The sequence below is a fragment of the Acomys russatus genome, chromosome 15 (genome assembly GCF_903995435.1).
Source record: "Acomys russatus chromosome 15, mAcoRus1.1, whole genome shotgun sequence".
Taxonomy (NCBI): Eukaryota; Metazoa; Chordata; class Mammalia; order Rodentia; family Muridae; genus Acomys; species Acomys russatus.
This window is the reverse complement of record NC_067151.1, coordinates 51,083,745-51,106,731: the sequence shown is the minus strand read 5'-3', so window position 1 is coordinate 51,106,731 and position 22,987 is coordinate 51,083,745. Positions and strand designations below refer to the sequence as shown.

The following is a 22,987-nucleotide window of genomic DNA, read 5'->3' as shown; positions in this document are numbered from 1 at the left end:
TATCCTCCCTAGAGCTTTCCATTTTACCTAACCTCTCTGGGTCTGGAATGTAGCTTGATTGCCATTCACTTAAGAGCTTATATCCTTTCTGGTTTCATCTATTTATCTGCAATGGCATGATATCTTTGTTTTTTATGGCTGAGGAGTATTCCATTGTATAAACGTACCACATTTTCTCTATTCATTTTTTTCAGTTGAAGGGCATTTATGTTGTTTCCAGTTTCTGGCTATTAAATGTAAAGGTACTATGAACATAGTTGAGCAACAGTGCTTGTGGAATGGTGGAACATCTTTTGGGTATATGTCCTGGAGTGGTATATCTGGGTCTTAAGATAGAACTCTTCCCAGTTTTCTGAAGAACCACCATGTTGATTTCCACAGTGGTTGTACAAGTTTGCATCTCATGAGAAATAGAGAAGTGTTCCTCTTGCTCTACATCCTCACCAGCATGTGCTGTCATTCACTTGAGTTGTTGATCTTAGTGCTTCTGATGGGTATAAGATGGAATCTCAGAGTTGACTTTATTTTCATTTCCCAAATGTTAGCCTGAGTGAGGTAACTCAGAGTCAGAAAGACATGCATGGTATGTACTCACTCATGAGTGGATTTATGTCCCCTGGAGGGGGAGACCTGGTGGCACTCAGAGGAAGGACAGCAAGTAGCCAAGAAGAGACTTGATACCCTATGAGAATATATAGGGGGACGTAATCCCCCTCAGGAACAGTCATAGGGGAGGGGAATAATGGGAAAATGGGGGAGGGGGAGGAATGGGAGGATACAAGGGATGGGATAAACATTGAGATGTAACAAGAATAAATTAATAAAAAAAATGAAAAAAAAAAGAAACTATTAAAACTCAACCCCTATTCTTATAAAAAAAAAAAAAAAAAGACATAATATACAGGATAACCATGCTACAATCCATAGAGCCAAAGAAGCCAAGGAGGAACCAAGGGAGGATCCATGAAATACACTCAGAAAAGGAAATGAAATAGACATATAGAATAGATGGAGGGAGGGATCTGTGTAGGAAAGAGGACAGGCAATGTAACAAAGGGTAGAGATCAGGTGTGGGGAGCAAAGGGACACCAGGTGAGAAAATGAGAGAATGAAAATCAGCACAAGAGGCACCTCTGGGACAGGGGAGGCTCTGAGGATTCTGTTGGGGTGACCTTAGCTGAGATTTCTAGAAGTGGGGGATAGGGAGCCCCGAAGGTGCCATCTCTGATAGCCAGGTGGGACTGCCAGTGAGTAGAGAGAGACACCAACCAACCCATAAAATCTTCTACCCCAAAATATTCTTGCCTATAAGAAGTGAAGGATAAAGATGAAGCAGAGACTGAGGGAATAGCAGACCAATGAATGGCCCACTTGAGACCCACCCCATTGGAGACAGCTAACCCAAGAGAGTGCCAATACTCTGCTATGCTTGCAGAAAGATGCATAACAGCCTTCTGAGAGTCTTCATCAAGCAACTGATGGAAATAGATGCAGAAACCCACAACCAAACAATAAGCTGAGCTAGAGAGTCTTGTGGAAGAATGGGAGGAAGGACTAAAAGAGCTTGAGGGGTAAAGACCACCACAACAAGGTCTACAGAACAAGCTGATCTGGGCCCATGGGAATTCACATAAACTGAACCATCAACCAAAGAGTTTGCCAGAACTTGAGCACTGAACATATGCAGCATATTTGCACCATGATCCTCATGTGGCTCCCCTGGCAATGAAATTGGAGGCTGCATCTGATACTGCTCCATGTCTTCAGATCCCTTTCCTTTAGCTGTGATGCCATGTCTGGCTTCAGTGATAGAGGATGTGCTTGGATCTCCTGAGCCTTGATGCATCAAGATGGGTTGGTACCAAAGGGAAAGAAAGAATAGGCCATGAGGGTGGGACTAGGAGGAGATAGGGGAGAGAGCTTCAATCAGGTTGTAAAATAAAACATTTTTTAAATTAAAATAAGGAGCCGGCTGTGGTGGTACACACTTTTAATCCCAGCACTTGGGAGACTGAGGCATGTGGATTGCTGTGAGTTCGAGACCAGCTTGGTCTACAAAGCGAGTCCAGTACTGCCAGGGCTAGTACACAGAGAAACGCTGTTTAAAAACCATAATAATTAATTAAATAATTAAAAAGTAAAAAAAAAAAACGTTTTATCTACTTACAAGAAAATACATACCATAGTTTTTTCTTGGTCTGGGTTGTGTCATTCAATATGACTTTTTACTAGTTGCATGAGATTTGGGGCTGCAACTGAAACTGCTCCATGCCTTCAGAGTCCTTTCCCTTACCTGAGATGCCATGTCTGACCTCAGTTTTAGAGGATGTGCTTGGATCCACCTGAGCCTTGATATACCAGAATAGGTTGGTATCAAAGGGGAGAAGAAGAGAGAATTGAAAGTAGGACTATGAGGAGAGGAGGGAAGGGCCTGCAATAAAGTTGTAAAATAAAAATAATTTTGAAATAAAAAACAAAAGGTAAAAAAAAGAGCTTATATCCACATGTAAGAAAATACATACCATATTTTCCTACTGAGTCTGAGTTACCTCACTCAGGATGACATTTTTCTAGTTGCATCCATTTGCTTGCAAATTTTATGATGTCACTTTTTTAACACCTGGGTTATATTCCATTATGTAAATGAACCACATTTTCTTTATTTATTCTTTGAAGGGCATCTAGGTTGTTTCAAGCTTCTGGCTGTTATTGAATAAAGCTACAATGAATGTAGCTGAGCAGGTGTTCTTATGGTAGGATGTAGTTCCTTTTGGGTTTATGCCCAAGAGAGGTAGATGGATTCTCAATTTTCTGAAAAGTCACTATATTGATTTTCATAGTGGCTCTACAATTTACGGTCCCACCACCAATAGAGTCTTCCCTTTGTTCCACATTTATGCCAGCATAAATTATCCCCTGTGTGTTATTGATGTTAGCCATTCTAACAGGTGTAAGATGGAAGCTCAAAGTTTTAATTTACATTTCCCTGATGGCTAAGATTGTTGGACATTTCTCTAAGTGTTTCTCAGCTATTTGAGATTCATCTATTGGGAATTCTGTTTGTATCTGTACTCTATTTTAAATTAGATTATTTTTATTTGGTGTGTGTGTGTGTGTGCGCGCGTGTGTGTGTGTGTGTGTGTATGTGTGTGTGTATGTGTGTGTGTGTGTATCAAGTTGAGTTGAGAATTTGACTCCTATCAGATATGTAGTTGTAAGAAGTTTTTACCATTCTGTAGGCTGTTAACATTTCAGAAGCCTTTCAGTTTCATGAAGTCCCTTTTAGTAGTTGCTGACCTCAGGGCCTGTACTATAGGTGCTCTGACCAGAATGATTTCTCCTTGGCCAATCAGTCAAGGCTAGTCTGAAATTTGTCTTTGATTAGGTTCAATGTGTCTGGTTTCATGTTGGGATCTTTTATCTACTTGGACTTAAGATATGTGCTATGTGATAAATATGTGTCTACTTGCATTCTTCTGTATGCAGACATCCTGTATGATCAGCACCATTTGTTAATAATGCTTTCTTTTTCCATTATATGCTTCTTTCTTCTTCATGAAAAAATAAGGTTCCCATAGGTGTATAGATACATGTCTGGGTCTTATATTCAATTCCACTGATCAATGTTTCTGTAATTAGGCCAACACCATGAAGTTTCTATTACTATAGCTTTTAGTACAACTTGAAATCAAAGATGGTGATATCTCCAGCAATTATTTTTCAGGATTATTTGAGCTATCTTGTTTTGTTTTTCCATAAGAAGTTGAGAATTGTCTTTTTGAGATATGTACAAGAATATGTACAAGAATATGTTAGAATTTTTTTCTGGTTCATGTCATCAGATTAGAGACTCCTGTGTATGTTTTAGGAGTAATTAAAGATAACACAGTCCTGGGTACTGCCCTTCTTTAGAATTCAGGCCATTTCAGGTATATTTTAGCTGGTCAGGGATGGGCCCACATGAAGACGTCTACAGTTGAAACCAGGGCTGTTCCTGGTGGCCAAGTAAGACCCTATTTCCCTTTTGAAATTACTTATGAAATGTTCCCATAACTGGAAGCTAGCCTCAAGAGAGGGACCTGAGACATAGAATCTAGGTGCAGTGCACATGGGGAATGGCTCTCCAGACCTGGTTGGGTGGCTCTAAGGAGAAGGGCAGAACTCAATACCTGAGTTACCAGCCATGCAACTATAGTGACAGGAAGGGGGTATGTAGACTGGGCTCAGCCCTGCGCTGGGCTCACTCTCCTGTGGAGGGAGAACACTCCTGTGGGAGAAAACACCTTCTACATTTGTCTACTCGATGTGGGCATAGCAGCTGGATTCAGAAGAGCAGCAAGTGCATTCATTGGAAGGAGTCAAAGGGTGACCCAGAGCCATAGTGTAAGGAAGTGGCAATGTGGCGGATGGTGATCCACATCCTCATAGGCTGGGGGCTTGAGGGCACCGAGGGTGCAAAGGTCAAGCAGTGAACTTGTAGGAACAGGGCCAGCCCCAGGGTATGCTCTATAGTAAGCCAACAAGTTGCTCTCAAGCTGTAGCTGTTGTACTTTCACCTGAGTTTAGTTGGAAGGAACAATAGCTAAAGAGAATTAGGACTATTCAGATTGGCTAGAACGTTGCTGTTATGTGAACTGGAAGTGAACCCCAGGCCTCATCACTGCTGTTCCTGCTGCTGGCCCAAACCATGCCTCCAGCAACAGGCCCCTGAAGATCACAGCCTCCTCCTCCACCAGCGGCTCTGCCCTTGCCAACTCTGCCACCAATGCTTTCGTCCCTGCCAGGCCCATCTCTGCTGCTGCCACTATCCAAACTTATTTTTTTTTAAGATTTGTTTGTTTGTTTATTCATGTATTTACTTATGTGAATGCTGTTTTGATGCACAGCAGAAGAAGGAATCAGATTTCGTTACAGATGAGCCAGCTTGTGGTTGCTGGGAATTGAACCCAAGACCTTCTAAAAGAACCACAAGTGCTCTTAACCACTGAACCATCTCTTCAGTTCTGTGTTAGCATTTTGATGGCAATTGCACTGAACCTGTAGATTGCTTTTGGTAAGATGGCAATTTATACTATATAAATCCTATGGCTCCATGGGAGTGGGAGATCTTTCCATCTTCTGTAAATTTTCTTCAATTTCTTTCTTCAAGAAATTGCTTAGTTCGAGTTACTACAAGATATTTTATATTATTTGAAGCAATTGTGAAGGGTATTCTCTTGATTTCTTTATTAATGAGTTTGTCATTTGTATATATGCAGGCTACATAAGTGGGCTTTCTTTTCTTGTATCCATCCACATTCCTGAAAGTGTTTCTCAGTGTCAGAGGTTTCCTGGTGGATATTTTTTAGAGTTACTTATGTCCACTATTATATCACCTGCAAATAAAGATACTTTGATTTCTTCCTTCCCTAACTGTATCCACTTTATCTCCTTTAGTTGTCTTATTGCTCTAGCTAGGAATTTGAAGATTGGACAACTTTGTCATGCCCTTAATTTTACTAGATTTGCTTTGCATTTTTCTACATTTAATTTGAAGTTTGCTATAATCTTGATGTAAATTGCCTTTATGGTGCTTAAGTATGTCTCTGGTATCCCTAATCTCTCCAGGAGTTTTATCATGAGATGTTGTTGGATTTTGTCAAAGATTTTATTTTCCATATCTAATGAGATGATCATTTGCTTTTTTCTCTTTCTCCCAATTTTTTTTTATTAAGGTGTATTACATTTCCTGATTTACATATGGTGAACTGTTATGGCCTATCTAGGATGACGTCTACTTGGTCATTGTGGCTAATTTTTTATATGTCCTTAGATTAAGTGTACAAGTATTTTATTGAGTATTTTTGCATCCATGTTAAAGAGAGAAACTAGTCTGAAATTCTCTTTATTTATTGGGTCTTTATGTGTTTTGGGCACAATATCAACTGTGGCCTCAAAAATGAATTGGGCAATGCTGCTTCTATTTCTATTTTGTGGAATAATTTGAGGAGTACTGCATTAGCTCTTCTTTGAAAGTTTGTAAGAATTCTGCTCTAAAACCAATTGGCCCTGGGCTTTTTCTTTTTCTTGGTTGGGTAACTTTTAATGACTGCTTCTATTTCACTAAAGGGTACAAATCTATTTAAATTATTTAACTCATAATAGTTTAATTTTAGTGAGTGGTAAATATTTAATTTTATTAACCATCTTTTGGTTGTTTGGATAAAGTTTGTCTACCTTGTTGATTTTTCTAAAAGAAACAACTCTTTTTTTCATTGATTCTTTGTATAATTCTCTTTGTTTCTACTTTATTGACTTTAGCCCCTAGTTTGGTTATTTCTTGCCGACTACTCCTCTTGGGTGTGATTGCTTCTTTTGTTCTGGAGCTTTCAAGTATGCTGTTACCTCTCTAGTGTGATATATTTCCATCTTTTGAAATGTAGGAACTCAATGCTATGAACTTTCCTCTTAGTACAACTTTCATTGTGTACCATAAGTTTAGGAAAGTTGTGTGTTCATTTTCATTCAAATGAATTCTATATTCATTGAATTCTATAAAGTCTTCAACTTCTTTCTTTTTATCTGTCTTGCCACTGTTTTTGTTACATAGAGAGTTGTTCAGGTTCTGTGTGTTTGTTCGCATTCTTTTCTTTCCGCTGTTGATATCCACTTACAATCCATGGTGGTCTCATATAGTACAGGGAGTTGTTTAAACTTTTTTGTATCTATTGTCACTCTCTTTCTGTCCAAGCATGTGGTCAATTTTTATTTAAGTTCTGTGAGGTAAATTACACAGACTTATTTTAGCTATTCTGGGTTATTGCTTAGGGGTTAAGATGAAATATGATAGGTAATTATTTATATTCATAATTTTAGATGTCCCAAGATAGGAAAAATGTTTTCTTCAAGGATGCCAAATAAAACAGTCAAAACATTAGGAATGTAACATTTATATAATTCCTGATTGTTTCATGATTCTCCTTGCTGTAGGTAGTTTATTGTATATATATGTAATAATATAAATGTGTATGTTAAAAAACTAAATGGTTACCAATTGAAAAAGAGAAGAAAAAATTTCTATGAGGTGCTAAGAAGAATTTTTTGTGTGTTTGAGAAAAATATTCAGTTTATGTATGTTAGATCTATTTGGATTATAAATTCTGGTAGACCCAGCATTTCTCTGTGTTTGGGCATAGATGTAAACAATTGAAATGTTTTCTTGGTGGATTTTTTTTTTCTTCAATGACAATTCAGGTCATTTTTGATAAATTGTGGGTTGATGTTTATTGTTCAATTTAAATGGTTACTCCTGGTTACTTTTTATATCCGTTTGCTTGGGACATCTTTTTCAACCTTTTAGCCAAAAGAAATATATATCTTTGTTGTTGAAGGGTATCTCTTCAATGAAGCAAAAGGATGGATCTTGTTTCATATCTGGTCTATGTTTTCATTTGAGGAATTGAAACCATCGATTTTAAGAGATATCAATAACTGAGGATTGTTGGTCTCTGTTATTTTCTTCTTGACTTCTTGTCAGTGGTCGTGGTGTCTTTTTGAGTGTCGTGTGTGTGTGTGTGTGTGTGTGTGTGTGTGTGTGTGTGTGTGTGTGTTTCCTTTGGTCTTGCTGATGTGAAAATATTTACTTACTGAATTTTCATGGTTATAACTAGGCAACCTCGTTAGCTTGGTCTTTTCCTTCTAGCACCTTCTGTTGGGCTAGATTTGTAGATGGATAGTCTTTAAATTTGATTTTATCATGAAATATTTTATTTTCTCCAACTATGTTGATGTAAACGTTTTCTGAGTATTATAGTTGGGCTGGCATTTGTGGTCTTTTAGATCCTACAGCACATTTTTCCAGGATCTTCTTGCTTTTAGAGTCTTCATAAAGAAGTCAGGGATAATTATTTTTTTAATTGTTATTTAAGTAATTTATTCAGATTACGTCTCAACTGTTATCCCCTCACTTATATCTTCTCATTCCCTGTCCCTCCTTCTTTCATCCTAGTCTCCTCCCCTAGTTCTGTGGCAGAGGAGGACCTTGACCCTCACTGTAAGATCACAGCTTAGCTCTTCCTGGTAGCCTGCTCACTCTTCCTCTGAGTGTCACCAGGTCTCCCCACCAAGGAGGAGTTGTAAGGTATAATTCTAATAAGTCACTCGTCATATGTTTCTAGGTCATTTCCCTTGAATATTCTAATATTTTTCTTTGTTCTGTACTTTTTTCCATTCTTGTTTAGAGTCTCAAAGCCCAAATGTGAAACAAAATCCTTGTATCTGCCAAAGAAAATAGTATTTAAGTTTAAATACCACTAACTTTGAATTCCTAACTATATAATTTGCTTATTATATAACAAATTTTTAATATATTAATATACATGGAGAAAACAGTTCATCCATTGTTTTCTCTAAATTTTTATTCACATTTAAGTGTAAAATTGTGTTATATTTTCTTATTAATTAATATGTAAAGCATTTACACTAAATTAGCACTGTGTATGTATGTAAGAATATAATTGAATAGTTTTATATTGCATTATCTTTTTTCAGTTTGAAAGATGCTAATAAGCAAACAAATTGATCAAAATATAGCTTTTTGTCAGTTACTAATATTGACAGATCCTTATATAAAATGGTTCCTTTTATGAATAATCAATGATATATTTTATTTATTTTATATTTACTAAGTGCCATTACTGCTACTATTTTCAGTTGAAAATATATTGGTCATTTGAAAAAATAAATCAATAAATTAGTAAATTAATAATAGAATATTTAACTCAAATGAATCTATAGGAAATACTTTATCCCTAGGAGAGATGTAAATATTTTACATAAAATAAATGTTAAGTTTTCTCTATAAACCAATAAATTTTAACAACTTGAAAAAATAGCTCCATGTGAGGATGTACATATAGACATGATGTGATATATCTTTTAAAAAGAGGAATTTCAAGACAATGCCAAATTAGTCATACAAACATTGTAAACCAGTCTTATAAACATAAACATTTTAACTAGTGTTAAACTGCATTTGGATGCATTATTTTCTCACACCAAATCAAAAATTAGCCTTGATTACATTACAAAAAGAGGATACTGAATAGTGCATGAAAGATACAAAGCTAAACATATTCTTTTTTTTTTTAACAGATGTTTTACAAGTAATAGAATCCCAACATATACCAACCAAATAATTTATATTACAAATTATCTTCTCCAAAACTCTGAATTGGATCAAAATATGAATGTGGCATGTTTCTTAGGCAATATGATTTGTTTTTCTTGGGAATTAAGAATTTCTTAAAATATAACTATATTCCCATTCAACCTATGCAATATATCAACAATTCAAAATTAGAATTTACCTCCCCCTTCCAAAAATAGAGTATTTATCAATATCAATATGCTATAAACCCTCAGATTTACAGCAGATACCATGCACAATATACTGGTGTAATAAGGGCACAGATGTTATGGAAGTAACCAAACAACTTTATATTAGATTTAAAGTTTACTGCATGAGATTAAGCCCATGTCTGACAATGTTAAAGTAGGTAAGAACATGAGAATCGGTAGGTCATGAACTTAGGGGAAATCCTACAACTATTATTCTGAGGAAACAATGTAACAAAAAATGGCTCAAAATGATATATTGCTATGCCCACAGATCAGTCCGTTCTCAACCCTCATTAGAGAAGATATTTTTTGAACTAGATGGTAATTAACACAGTTTCACACACTTAGACCGTGTACAAGAATGAGACTTAGCAACACTCATCCCAAAATGTGATATCTTTATCAAAACACTCCTCTGAAGACTCAGAGATCTGTGTCTAAGAGGAAGTGGAAAAGTGAAACAAGCCTGAGTGAAACAAGTGAAACAAGACACTGAGAAATCAGTGTCTTCCAGACACAAAGGACTGAAAACATATAAACTCACAAAGAGGGTGGGTCAAAAACCTGTACAAAATCAAACTAGACAAAATCACAGTATGGAGAGGACAAAGAAAACATAAAGTCCAGGTCCTAATCAAGTAACTCTCTGTAACCAATACTTGCTGAAGAAAAACCAAACCAAACTAAACCAAAAAGCCGACCTTTCTCCAATAGAGTCTCATTGGGTGTATCAACCACACTTCAGGGTAGGCTCCATCCATGCTCAGGAGTTGGTCGCCAACACAAAATAGACTCGATAGTTTTGTTGTTGTTGTTGTTGTTGGTGGTGGTGGTGGTGTGTGTGTGTGTATGTGTGTATGTTTGGTTTGTTTTATCTAACTTCTGTTTCTTTTTATGTTTGTTTTGATTTATTTTTTTGTTTTGTTTTGTTTTTGAGAGAGGGCGAGAGACAGAGAGAAACAACATGGGGATGGATGGATAAGGAGGCACCTTCTGTAAGGTATTTTGGAAAGAAAAAGAATATCATCAAAATATAGTGTATGGTATAAAAATTAAACATCAATAAACCCCTCTTTTTATTGGAGTTCAGGCTTTCTATTCAATAGAGAATCATGATTTATGTAACATTTTCAAATAAATCCCTAGGTAGAAATGCTTAATGCCCTAGTGGAGAGTTTAGGGATGTTGGTTTGCTATAGTTTATTAAGCTGCCTTCTAAATATTTATGTATGTGTTGATATATTTGTGCTGCCCTCAAACTTGATTACATAAGCTTCTTATTGTAGATAGTAAGGGTTAATGAAGAACCTCAAATCTGTTTAAAATGCTGACATTAAGCAGCAGTGAATGCTTAGCCAAGATGAAAGATCTGCAATATTAGCTCTCATCCTCACTCCATAGTTCTTGAAACATTGCAGAAAAAGAGGTAGGAAGACTACAAAAGCTAGAAAAAAGAATGCTGTAAAAATTTAGTTATTAGCTCAGTTGGGGTAGACATGTGCATTGATTGGTGTGGGTAGACAAAAACTCATGCATTGTTCTATAAAGCAAAAGTCCCAGATGTGCCGGAAAAAAATTATTCTCAGGATCAAATGGGTCTATTAAAAATTTACGGCAGAAAAAATAGCATTAACTCTTAGATCTAATAATGATAGTATCTATTTTCATGGCAAAATACATGTAATTACAATTGTAAGGCCCAGCACAATGTTATTAGGTTGGTCACTGCAGGAGCAAATGTGAGAAATCAAGTGGAAAAACAAGACCTTATGGTACAATACAAATGAGGGCAAAGCATTGCCTGGTGGAAGTTACAAGGTTTCCTGGGATTAAACCGATTTGAAGCAAACAAAGACGTGATACTAGAGAGATGAGTGACGTGTTAGAGCACTATTGTAGAAATTGTTAGTGTATCAAGTATATGCTTAATCTATTAAATACATGGATTTTTAATACCTACATTTTTGCTAAAAGTTCTTGGAAGGGCAAATATTGAAGTTTTACCTAGAGGGTAAAATTAAATATATCAAAGTAAACATTAATAATAAATTATATAAGAATATATTCATTTTACTTATGGTGATTATTTTCTGTGCATAAAAAAAGCCTACTGAACATTAAGATGACTCAGTAAGTAAAGTCCCCTGCCATCAAGCCTGATGACAGAGATTTGAGAAGTGGAGAAGAGAACCGACTCCTAAAAGTTATCCTTAGGCCTCCACATCCATGCAGTGGCATGTCAGCACACACATATACCTACAACATACACACACACACACACACACACACACACACACACACACACACACATACATGCATGAAAAAATAATGAAAGAATGAAAGGTCCTTAAAAATAATAGGTACCTAAAATGTAATGAAAAAACATCTACTGCAACTATGATCCTAAATGAGCATGACATCTAACTGATCTGTCTTCCAAGTTACACTAGTCTAGCAGTCAGATAACAACAAGTGTTTCTTTGTGCACTGATCAAAAATTAATGCTGAAACTCACAATTACAGAAATTAAGTTTTATGAGATAAGCAGGCAAAATGGTAATGCCATATCCTCAAGGCTCATGGACATCCATGAAAAAATGGAGAAAAGTTTTAAAAGCCAGATGTTGAGCAGGATGGCATGTAACAATGTCTTCTGGGCATGTCAAGGACACTAACCTCATGAAGTTACAGCAGCTGGAGTTAGCTACAAAGAGCAAGATAGTCAGCATTCTAGCATGGAGTAAGAATGGGTTCATAAGTGGTCACTTCCCCTGCTCTGGTGGAGGAGCTAGAAACAGTTGATGAACCCATTTTCTTTTCTTTCCTTTTCTTTTCTTCTCTTTTCTTTTTATTTTGAACCCATTTTCTTTAAGAGTGTTGTCTACACTGGGTTTGAAACATATCAGTGGATGAGTCCACAATCATGAGTCTATGGATAGCACAAATTACATTCAGTGGGTTATTCTTTTTTTTTTAAGTAGGATAGAGCCATCATATGGGAATTAATGTGGTTTTATAGCTGAGGGAAAAGTTAAGAAGAACAGTAGAGTAGTGGCATGACTACAACTAAAATGCATTGTGTTAATGTACTAAAGTAGCAAAGAAGTAATAAAGCATATTTAACAAAAATATGAATTGTCAGCTTTCACTGCACCAGTCCAGAAATTTGTAACTTTTATATTCACTTATATCTGCATACTAGCCCAAAGGACATGTCCCATGAAAATCTTCACTTACCAGGAAACTGGGACAGAGGGGAGGACATCTTATTGGGACTCTAGATGACAGAAGCATGGGAGAATAGCAAAGTAGAAGGATCCAGAGGGTCCTAGAAAGCTACAAGAAGAACATTGTGATAGGCAGATTTGGGACCAGGGGTCCCTCTCAAACTATGGCACCAGCCAAGGGCATTACAGGCCATAAACTTCAAACCCCTACCCAGATCTAGCCAATGGACAAGACATTCTCCACAGTTGAGTGGAGAGTGGGGTATGACTTTTACACGTACTCTGGTGCCTCATATTTGACCACGTCCCCTGGATGGCGACAACTGGTGGCACTCAGAGAAAGGATAGCAGACTACCAAGAAGAGACTTGATGCCCTATGAGCATATAAAGAGGGAGGTGGTCCCCCTCAGGCACAGTCATAGGGGAGGGGAGTAAGGAGAAAATGGGAGGGAGGGAGGAATGGGAGGATACAAGGGATGGGATAACCATTGAGATGTAATAAGAATAAATTAATAAAATAAAATAAAATTTGTAACTTGTGAGATCTGTGCTCAAATAAAGACACTCCAAATTGAGGTACAGGGGACAAAGTCAATAGTGATAGATGTGGAAGACACAGATGAGAACACATACCTTGTGCGTAAGTCCCTAGACCTATACAGATGCACCATTCAGGAGAATCCAATGTTTCTATTCGCCTCTTCCCTGAAGACTTTATGGGAGGCCTCCTATCTGTTATTTTTACATGAAGTTACAGTGCTGATATAATACAAATTTCACAGAAGTGAAAAGAAAATCATACTTGTGAATTCCTACATATTAATGAAATTGTGATCAGGAATGATATTCACCCACCATATCTGCAAAGGTATTAACATGTTCTTCCTATTTATGGTATGTCTAGTGCTTAAGGACTCTCTGGATGTCATTGCATAATTATAAAACGTGTACATAAGATAAACAAATAGAAATGAACTGACTTCGTGGGGAACGTATCTGGAATTCTGTAGAAGCAATGGGTAAAACTGAAGAAATTAATTTTCCGAGGCAGATATTTGGATGAAGGCTCTTGCTTTTGTGATAAGAAATATATTGATATTTAGGAAAACACTCAGAAGAGGTTCGAGGCACTCTAGGAGAAGTGAGAATAAGATCATTTATTTTATTTAATAACATGGAAAAGTAGTTAGCATGACAGAGCAGATCAGTTAATCATTCTCATCTGAAATGGCTAATTTCACTTTTGATTTGCTAAAAAGCCTGGAATTAATTAGTCTTTTTGTGGTTCAAGTCACTCTTTTAATACAAAAATACAGCCACTACAATTTCAGTGTTAAGAGTTTTTAGTTAATTCCTCCACTTCCAAATGTGGTAACAGCCAGCATTGCTTATTTTCTGGTTGATGACTAGATCTCAATGGATAAATAAATAAAAGTTCAAATTATCTTTGCAATTGTTTGCAATAATTACACATTTTAGATATATGTGATTGGTGGGCATACAGCAACAGGCTGTCGGTAATGTCTCTGTTCTGAAAATGCGACCATTCAAGAAAGAATTTACATTTCTGGGACACTAAGCTTCTGAACCAGAAATTAATTTAAATACTTTTGTTTATTTATTTTTTGTGAGGTACAGGTTATCCAACATTTACAATTTATTATTGTTAGAATGAAGCTAGGAAAAAAATGTCAGTATGATGGGAGTTCAGGGCATTAGCTTAAATGTTTGGCTTCCCAACATGATGTGCTACCCACACAAGACCACAACCGTAAAGACAAGCTATAGGTGATGGGCAGTATAGGAGATATATGCACAATTGTAGAAAGTATCGATCCTTTAGTGACAACAAAGAAGTCAGACAGGTAACCTAGCGTCCTATGGCCTATGTGGGAAGACAAAATATTAAGAAAACTTCAGAGCACAGTTTGGAGTCAAATATTAATATTCTTGCATATATTGTATTAAATAAACTACATTTTAAGCATTTTTTTTTTTTTAGTTTTTTAACTTTAAATGTAGCTTTCAGGTTTTTCTTAAAGATCAGGAGTGCTGGTGTACTATGTGGTACAGAGTGAGAACAAAGCTAATGTTAGATAATATTAGTGATATTATCAAGTCTACATACTGTGGCAGTCGAATGATCTTTTAATGATATTTTATTCAAATAATCTACAAGTAAACCTACTGATTAAGAGCAACACACATATATTTTATATGCCTCAGAAAAGTCATTTACACTTTTATTAATGATTTTATATTAATTAACTTATGCACCTGTCATAGAATCACCGAACTACTTATCTAAATATAAATAATCATTAAAAGAGAATAAGAGGGTCAACTCATGAAAAATTTTAGAAATATTTAATTTGATTAAATAAAAAAAAAATTTAAGAACAAGTTTGTTTTAATTAAAATGATGTCTGCATTGCTAAATGTTCTTTTGATTGAAGAGTGAGATCGGCTCTTACTGAGCACAGACCTAGATACAATTAGGCCAGCGAGGCTTCTCTTCTCTTCTCGTGACTTCTGGAATTAGCTCAACGTTCACAAGTGAATAAAGATAAAATATTTAATTACATTGTCACCCTTTATTAGTACTGTTAATGACTACCTCCCTTCCAATTTTGAAAAGAGGTGTACTTTTGTTGGCCTAGTTGGCTAACAGACCTCTTCTTACAGTGATGCACTCCTCACACTCTCTTGGATGCTTCCTAGAAAATAGCAATTAAAGTTAATAGAAATATTCATCATTATTTCAGAGGTGGAACTCTTTTGTATTATGCAACTGCTAAGATCTGAACCCAACATTTGCATTTAAATTAATCCTAGAGGATTAAATGGCAGTTTTTAAATCCTAGTACATTATGTGCATATAACCTATCTCATTACAGTGACAATTATTTATTCAATTATTTATGTATTTCAAACATAACAATGTTGTCTTAAGTTACCTACTTAGAACAAAGCACATATGAAATACCACTAACAAACTGATTCAATGAAGTATGCATAGGTTAAGTAAGAAGGAGCTCTTTTCACTTTCTTTTCCATTTTAGCTCAGTCTTCCATGTGGATTCACTGGCAAATAACTGGCCAGTGAAGCTGCAGAGTAAGCATTTGAATAGCACCCTTCCATGAAGTCTGAGGCTCACAGTCTCATTATACGGTCTGTGGGGTTTCTCCTGTATAGGAGCCATGATGGTAAATGTACAAAATAAGGTGTCTATCCAAGAGCTAACTAGGCTACATGTTGCTTAGCTACTGAGATCAGATCCATTCAGGCATATTTGATAATACCATTTTTTTTACCTGAATCTTATATTTCCAACCAACCGATCTAGGGACCAGGTTTTGTGGGACCCGGCAGGCAGTTATATAGAATTCTGGTGACATAGATTCAGTCCTCACACTTGATGGAAAGTCCTTTCCTTGCTGGAACCCCTTCACAGCTCCTTATCTTCATTTCTTAGAGCAATATTTTTGGTGGTAACAGAAATATTTTAAATATCCAAACCAGAAAAGTTTAGATTTTAAGGTTTATTTGACTCTTTCTCATGAGTATTAATTATCAAAGTAGCTTATGTTGTGATCACTAGAATAACTACAACAAGATTTGTAGGATTCAAACAATCTATATAGTCATCAATTTTAAGTTTAATCAGACAGTTTATTTTTAAATAACAATAGAGCTATATAAAATTGTGACAATTAATATAAAAAGATGACATACTTAGTACCATTTTTCTTTAGTAGTGTCTTACAAATGTATGACAGAGAACATAAGGCAAAATTATTACTTTATATCCATTTATATTGTTCTTATTTCCAGCTTTACATATCTGCTTTGGTAGTATGTATATCTGTATTTACTTCTATATAATCTGATCATATCTGTATACTAGTTCCCATAGACTGTTGCGTAGCAATTTCTTCAGGTATTAACGTTCCATTTTGAAGGAAAACTTCCTAAGACATTAGATATGAAAGGAGAGGAAAAAGACCAGGAATTTTGGGTCAGGCTAGTTACAGGGTTATGACACAAGAGAATGTTGTAAGACAGGGAGAAATACTTCACCCTGCAGGGAAGCTCTTTGAGATAATAAGTAAAAAATTCTAAGTACTCTAAGGAAGTCCTAGACACTGAGTAGACTGATTAGGCCTCTACGTCTGCAGTAGAGTATAAATATTAAAGACTGCCGATAGTCACTCTTTTTTTTTTAATTAATTTATTCTTGTTACATCTCAATGTTTATCCCATCCCTTGTATCCTCCCATTCCTCCCCCCCCCCTTTTCCCATTATTCCCCTCCCTATGACTGTTCCTGAGGGGGATTACCTCCCCCTGTATATTCTCATAGGGTGTCAAGTCTCTTCTTGGCTACCTGCTGTCCTTCCTCTGAGTGCCACCAGGTCTTCCCATCCAGGGGACATGGTCAAATGTGAGGCACCTTATACAAGCCCAGACACCTGAAAGAAACAGAGTATAGTCTACTCTCCTTGAAAAAAATATAACAAAGACAAAGCAAACTATCTTAGAAGAGACAAAGACCAACTGAGCTGTTAAGAATAGATTCAAACCAGTAGAAAGACCATTAACAAACACCTTTCAGCCTCTGGAGCTGATTCAACTTGTGCAGTTTGTTCCATGTGTTTCAGCTCTTATAAACTGTCACTCATGCTTTGGTGGTCATTGATAATGCAGCTGTATAGAATCACTTCTGCTCCATAACCTTTCACCAACATTCCTATAAGTTTATACAATTGAGGTTTATATTATGGGGTCATATGGGTTATTAGACTCTTTTTTTCCTCATCAGAAAAACTTTAGAAGAATATTTTCTATAGTTAGGACAATTCAATATTAATTTTTTAAATGTCTATAACAATGTAGAGAGTAATGACATCACAGAATATGAGTTTGATTCCTCTTCTAACATTGTTGGGAGACTTGGACCCACTTCTGGGATCCAGCCTTGATAGTATGTTGAATTTGGGTCAGGATGACAAAGTACTCTGTCTAGATTGTTCTTGTTTGCCTAGGGTCAGAGGCATAATGTGTCAAGTTCTAGGACCTCTTGGAGAACCAGAACTATATTGGTATTCTATTATGGAAATTATACTGTTACTCTCAATATTTTCCCACATTTAATATAATATTCAGCTGATTTTACTCTTGAAAAAATTTAAGTTGGAATAAAGTTATCTATTTATTTAGAATTTCCAGATGAACTTATGAACATTGGTCCTGGGAACATTTTTTTTTTTTTCTCATCTCTTTGTTTGTATTCTGCCTTTCACCTTGCTTGAGGATTTTTTCCTGAATTGTAAACCAAGTTTTGGTATGCTTGACGCATTCTTTATTTCATTCACATTCACTTTCTTACAACTTTCATGTAGATACCCATGGAAGTTAGTGAAGAAAAAAAAAAAAAAAATGAAGATTTTGACATAGTCAAAGACTCCTGAAGGGCAGAGATTGTTTCCAACTTTAAATCCTATGAAAAGAACATAAATAAATACAGACAAAACCTAATAAAATTTTCATCAACTGAAAATCAATGAAAAATACAGTTTCTGATGCATGTTGAATTGACTCAACTGAAATGTGATTGTTACTGACTAGTTTAAAGCAAGTGGTTATGTGTAAGTTCTATACCGCATGCTGTGGAATAAATATACTCTGTCATATGTCTGATTTATTTTTATTTTTTAAATAAAGTATTACTACATCACTGTTTTAGATATGTAAATGTATTGTTTTCATAGATTTAGCCTTAAAATATAAACATCTATTATTTAATTACCCAAGAACAAGATAGCATTAACAACTCATTAAAACATAGCTATGCCATCAATCTAATATTCTTTATACTTGCTAGCCTGTATATTTTTAAGAGTTACATAACACATGTAGAGTATTTAAGAGTATTTACAGCACATATATATGACAAAATCAGTGCTTGGGCACTGCATACCCTAAAATGTTTGCATAATCAGTACTTGAACTTTTCACTTCTATTGTCAATCTTGTAAGAATCAAGAATGGCGCAGTTGCAAAATCCCACAGAAATCATATCATTTCCATATAGAAGTCTTAGCCTTTCTAAGACCATTTGTCCCTGATGAACTCCTTCACGTCTTCTCCTGCAGTTTGTCAAACATTCAGTTCAGGATTTTGTTTCTTTTTTGTTTCATTTCAGGTTTTTTGTTGTTGTTGTTATGTTTTTCATTTCAAATCAAAACAGCTCTTTTGGTTAATACCAGAGAATGATACAAAGTGGCACGCATGCTTCAATTTCACAAAATAGTGTCCTAATGCATACAACATTAAAGTCATTTAAATTAGTTGGGCGTGGTGACAGATGCCTGTAATCCCAGCAGAGGAAGATAAAAGGAGGAAGATCTCTGTGAATTCAAGGACAGCCTATTCTACAAAGTGAATCTAGGACATCCAAGGTTACACAGAGAAATCCTGTCTCAAACAAATAATAATAATAATAATAAATAATAATAATAATAATAATAATAATAATAATAATAGTAATAATAATATTTTTTTCAGTCTTCATGTATGTCACTGTCCATAACATATTGTAAGTCACTTTAATTTTAATATAGGTTCTGCCATTTTCATCAAGGCTTATATTTCTTTGGTATATTCTATTCAGTTAAACATTGGCCAAAAAGAATATAGTAGGACCTGGTCTTAAGACTCAGTTTCCTATTTATAGCGTTTACTTTCTTACTTGAATTAACTAAATTCCACTAGACTATTAGCTTAGACAGCATAATACATTTAAAATATTTTATATAAATATGATAAATATAATTACTGCTTTTTAAAATTTAGAATTCTTATAAAAATATCAATAAGCATATCAAAAATACTTTTAATCTTTTGAATTTATATGCAAGCTGTAGAGAAATTTTAATCCAGCAAAATGGCTGGTCTGATCACACCCAAATACCTTTTAGGTCTGTATGATCCTGCTGGAATATAAACACACATTTAGTACATATGTTTAATCCCCAAAAGGGACAGACAATACACCAAATTAGAGAAAGATGTGACAGAATGAGTCAGAGATAGGATATTCCCAACTCTCAGAAGACCAGAGAAGAAAGAGAAGATATTTAAGAGCATCATGAGAAGAAGAGTCAGTTAATTGGGAGTCAGTGCAGTACAGTTAAGTGGGTACAAGGCAGTGAGGTCGAGTTCTTCAATGAGTTCATGCAGAGGCGGTTGAAGCCAGAGAATAAATAGGAGACAGAAGTTTAGAATAGATTTCCACTATTAGTTTGAGACCAAGCAGAACAATTCAGTCAGAAGCCAAGAGAAGCAATTTTGAATCAATATTTGAGCTGGAACAGCTGAGTTCAGAAAGAGGTGGAAAGAGTAGGGTTATTCAGTAGTAATCCTTTGAGATGACAATTACCTCTGGCAAATAGCAGTTATAAATATAGCATGTTAAATATTTGTAGTAATTATAGCTCTTCCAAAGCACATCAAAGAAGATATGTTAAAAAGCAAATTAAGTTAAATATTTGGTAGAAATATAAAGTAACCCATTATTTTTATTTTTATTTTTTTCAATTTTCTTTATTAATTTATTCTTGTTACATCTCAATGGTTATCCCATCCTTTGTATCCTCCTATTCTTCCCTCCCTCCCATTTTCCCATTATTCTCCTCCCCTATTACTGTTCCTGAGGGGGATTACCTCCCCCTGTATATTCTCATAGGGTATCAAGTCTCTTCTTGGTAACTTGCTGTCCTTCCTCTGAGTGCCACCAGGTCTCCCTCTCCAGGGGACATGGTCAAATTTGAGGCACCAGAGTACGTGAGAAAGTCATATCCCACTCTCCACTCAATGTGGAGAATGTTCTGATCATTGGCTAGGTCTGGGTAGGGGTTTAAAGTTTACCTCCTGTATTGTCCTTGGCTGGTGCCTTAGTTTGAGTGGGACCCCTGGGCCAAATCTGCCTATCATAATGTTCTACTGGTAGGGTTCTAGGACCCTCTGGATCCTTCTACTTTGCTATTCTCCCATGCTTCTCTCATTTAGAGTCCCAATATGATGTCCTCCCCTCTGTCCCAGTTTCCTGGTAAATGAAGGCTTTTGTGGGACATGACCTTTGGGCTAGTGTGCAGATATAAGTGAGGATATGCCATTTGAGTCTTTCTGCTTCTGGATTAACTCACTCATTATGATCATTTGTAGCTCAATCCATTTATCCACAAACTTCGGGAATTCCTTGTTTTTAATAGCTGAGTAGTATTCCATAGTATAATTGTACCACAGTTCCTTTATCCATTCTTCTACTGAGGGACACTTAGGCTGTTTCCATGTTCTGGCTATTATGAATAAGGCTGCTATGAACATGGTTGAGCAAAGATTCTTGTTGTGTGCTGGAGCATCTTCTGGGTATATTCCAAAGAGTGGAATAGCTGGGTCTTGAGGAAGCCCTATTCCCATTTTTCTGAGATAGCACCAGATAGATTTCCAAAGTGGCTATACTAATTTGCATTCCCACCAGCAATGAAGGAGTGTTCCTCTCTCCCCACATCCTCGCCAGCATGTGGTGTCGCTTGAATTTTTGATCATAGCCATTCCGATGGGTGTAAGATGGAATCTCAGAGTTGTTTTGATTTGCAATTCCTTGATGACTAAGGAGGTTGAGCATTTCTTTAAGTGTTTCTCAGCCATTTGATATTCCTCTGTTGAGAATTCTCTGTTTAGTTCCAAGCCCCATTTCTCAATTGGGTTATTTGGTTTGGTGGTTTTTAATTTTTTGAGATCTTTATAAAGAACTAGACAAAATCATGCATAAGCACTGTCAGAACCTAAATCAAAATAAAAGGACCTAACAGTCACTGGTCATTAATCTCTTCTAAAATTAATGGTCTCAGCTCAACAATAAAGAGACACAAACTAAAGAATGGATGTATAAACAGAACCCAACATTCTGCTGCACACAAGAAAAACACCTCAACCCCAAAGATAAACTAAGGTCTGGAAGAAAGTCTTTCAAGAAAATGGTCACAAGAAGCAAGCTGGAGTAGGCATTTTAATATAATAAAATAGACTTTCAGTCGAACTTAATCAAAAGAGATGAAAAGGGACACTTCATACTCATCAAAGGAAAACTTAACCACTATGGCATCCCAATTTTATCCCCCATATATAAGGGAACCCAACAGACATTAATAAAGCTTAAGCCACCTATTTATCCACACACATTACTAGTCGTAGACTTCAACACACAACATCCACCAAAGGATAGGTCAAAGAAACAGAAACTAAAGTAAGAAATAATGACACTAACAGATGTCAAAAATCAAATGGAACTAAAAGATATCTATAGAACTTTTCACCCAAACACAAAACATTATACTTTGTTTCTCAGCACTTCATGGAATCTTGTCCAAAACTGACCATATAGTAGGTCATGAAGGAAGCCTCAACAGATATAAGAAGATTGAAATAATACCTTGTAACCTGTCATACCACCTTGAACTAAAAGCTGGATCTCAACAAGAACAGAAATAACAAGACCGCCTACATACACATGGAAAATGAATAACTCTCTACTCAATGAAACCGGATTAGGAAAGAAATAAAGAAAGAAATCAGGGACTTCCTAAAATTCAATGAAAATAATGGTACAATATACCTAAACTTATGGGACACAATGAAAGTAGTGCTAAGAGGAATGTTCATATCAGTAAGCACCTTCATAAAAAGATTGGAAACATACCATACAAGCAACTTAACTGCACATCTGAAGGCCTTAGAAAAAAAGAAGCAAACACACCAGAGGAGTAGATGGCTGAAATAAACAAAGTAGAAACAAAGAGAACAATTTAAAGAATCAATGAAAGCAAGAGTTGGTTCCTTAAGAAAATCAACAAGATAGACAGACTAACGTAAAGGCAGACAATATCCAAATCGACAAAAGCAGGGAGGAAAAGAGAGACATTACAACAGACACTGAGAAATCCACAAAATCTTTTTGTCTTACTTCGAAAGCCTATATGCCTCAAAATTTGAAAATATAAATGAAATGGACAATTTTCTTGATAGATTCTACTTAACAAACTTGGATCCAGATCAGGTAAACTAATCAAATAGTCTGAAATCTCCTGAGGAAATAGAAGCATTCATCAAAATTCTCCCAACAACAACAACAACAGAAGCAGCCCAGGGCTAGATGTATTCAGCACAGAACTCTACCAGACCTTCAAAGAAAAGCTAATACCAATACTCGTTAAACTATTCCACAATATAGAAATGGAAGCAACATTACCAAACTCATTCTATGAGGCCACAGTCACCCTACAGAGACCCAACAAAGGAGAATTTCAGACCTATTTCT

At 35.9% G+C, this 22,987-nt stretch overlaps 1 pseudogene; it reads right to left on the bottom strand.

The window, feature by feature from the left end:
• Positions 1–4,034: 4,034 nt before the first annotated feature.
• LOC127199040 (WW domain-binding protein 1-like) lies at positions 4,035–4,689 on the bottom strand (annotated as a pseudogene).
• Between the last annotated feature and the right edge of the window lie 18,298 nt (positions 4,690–22,987).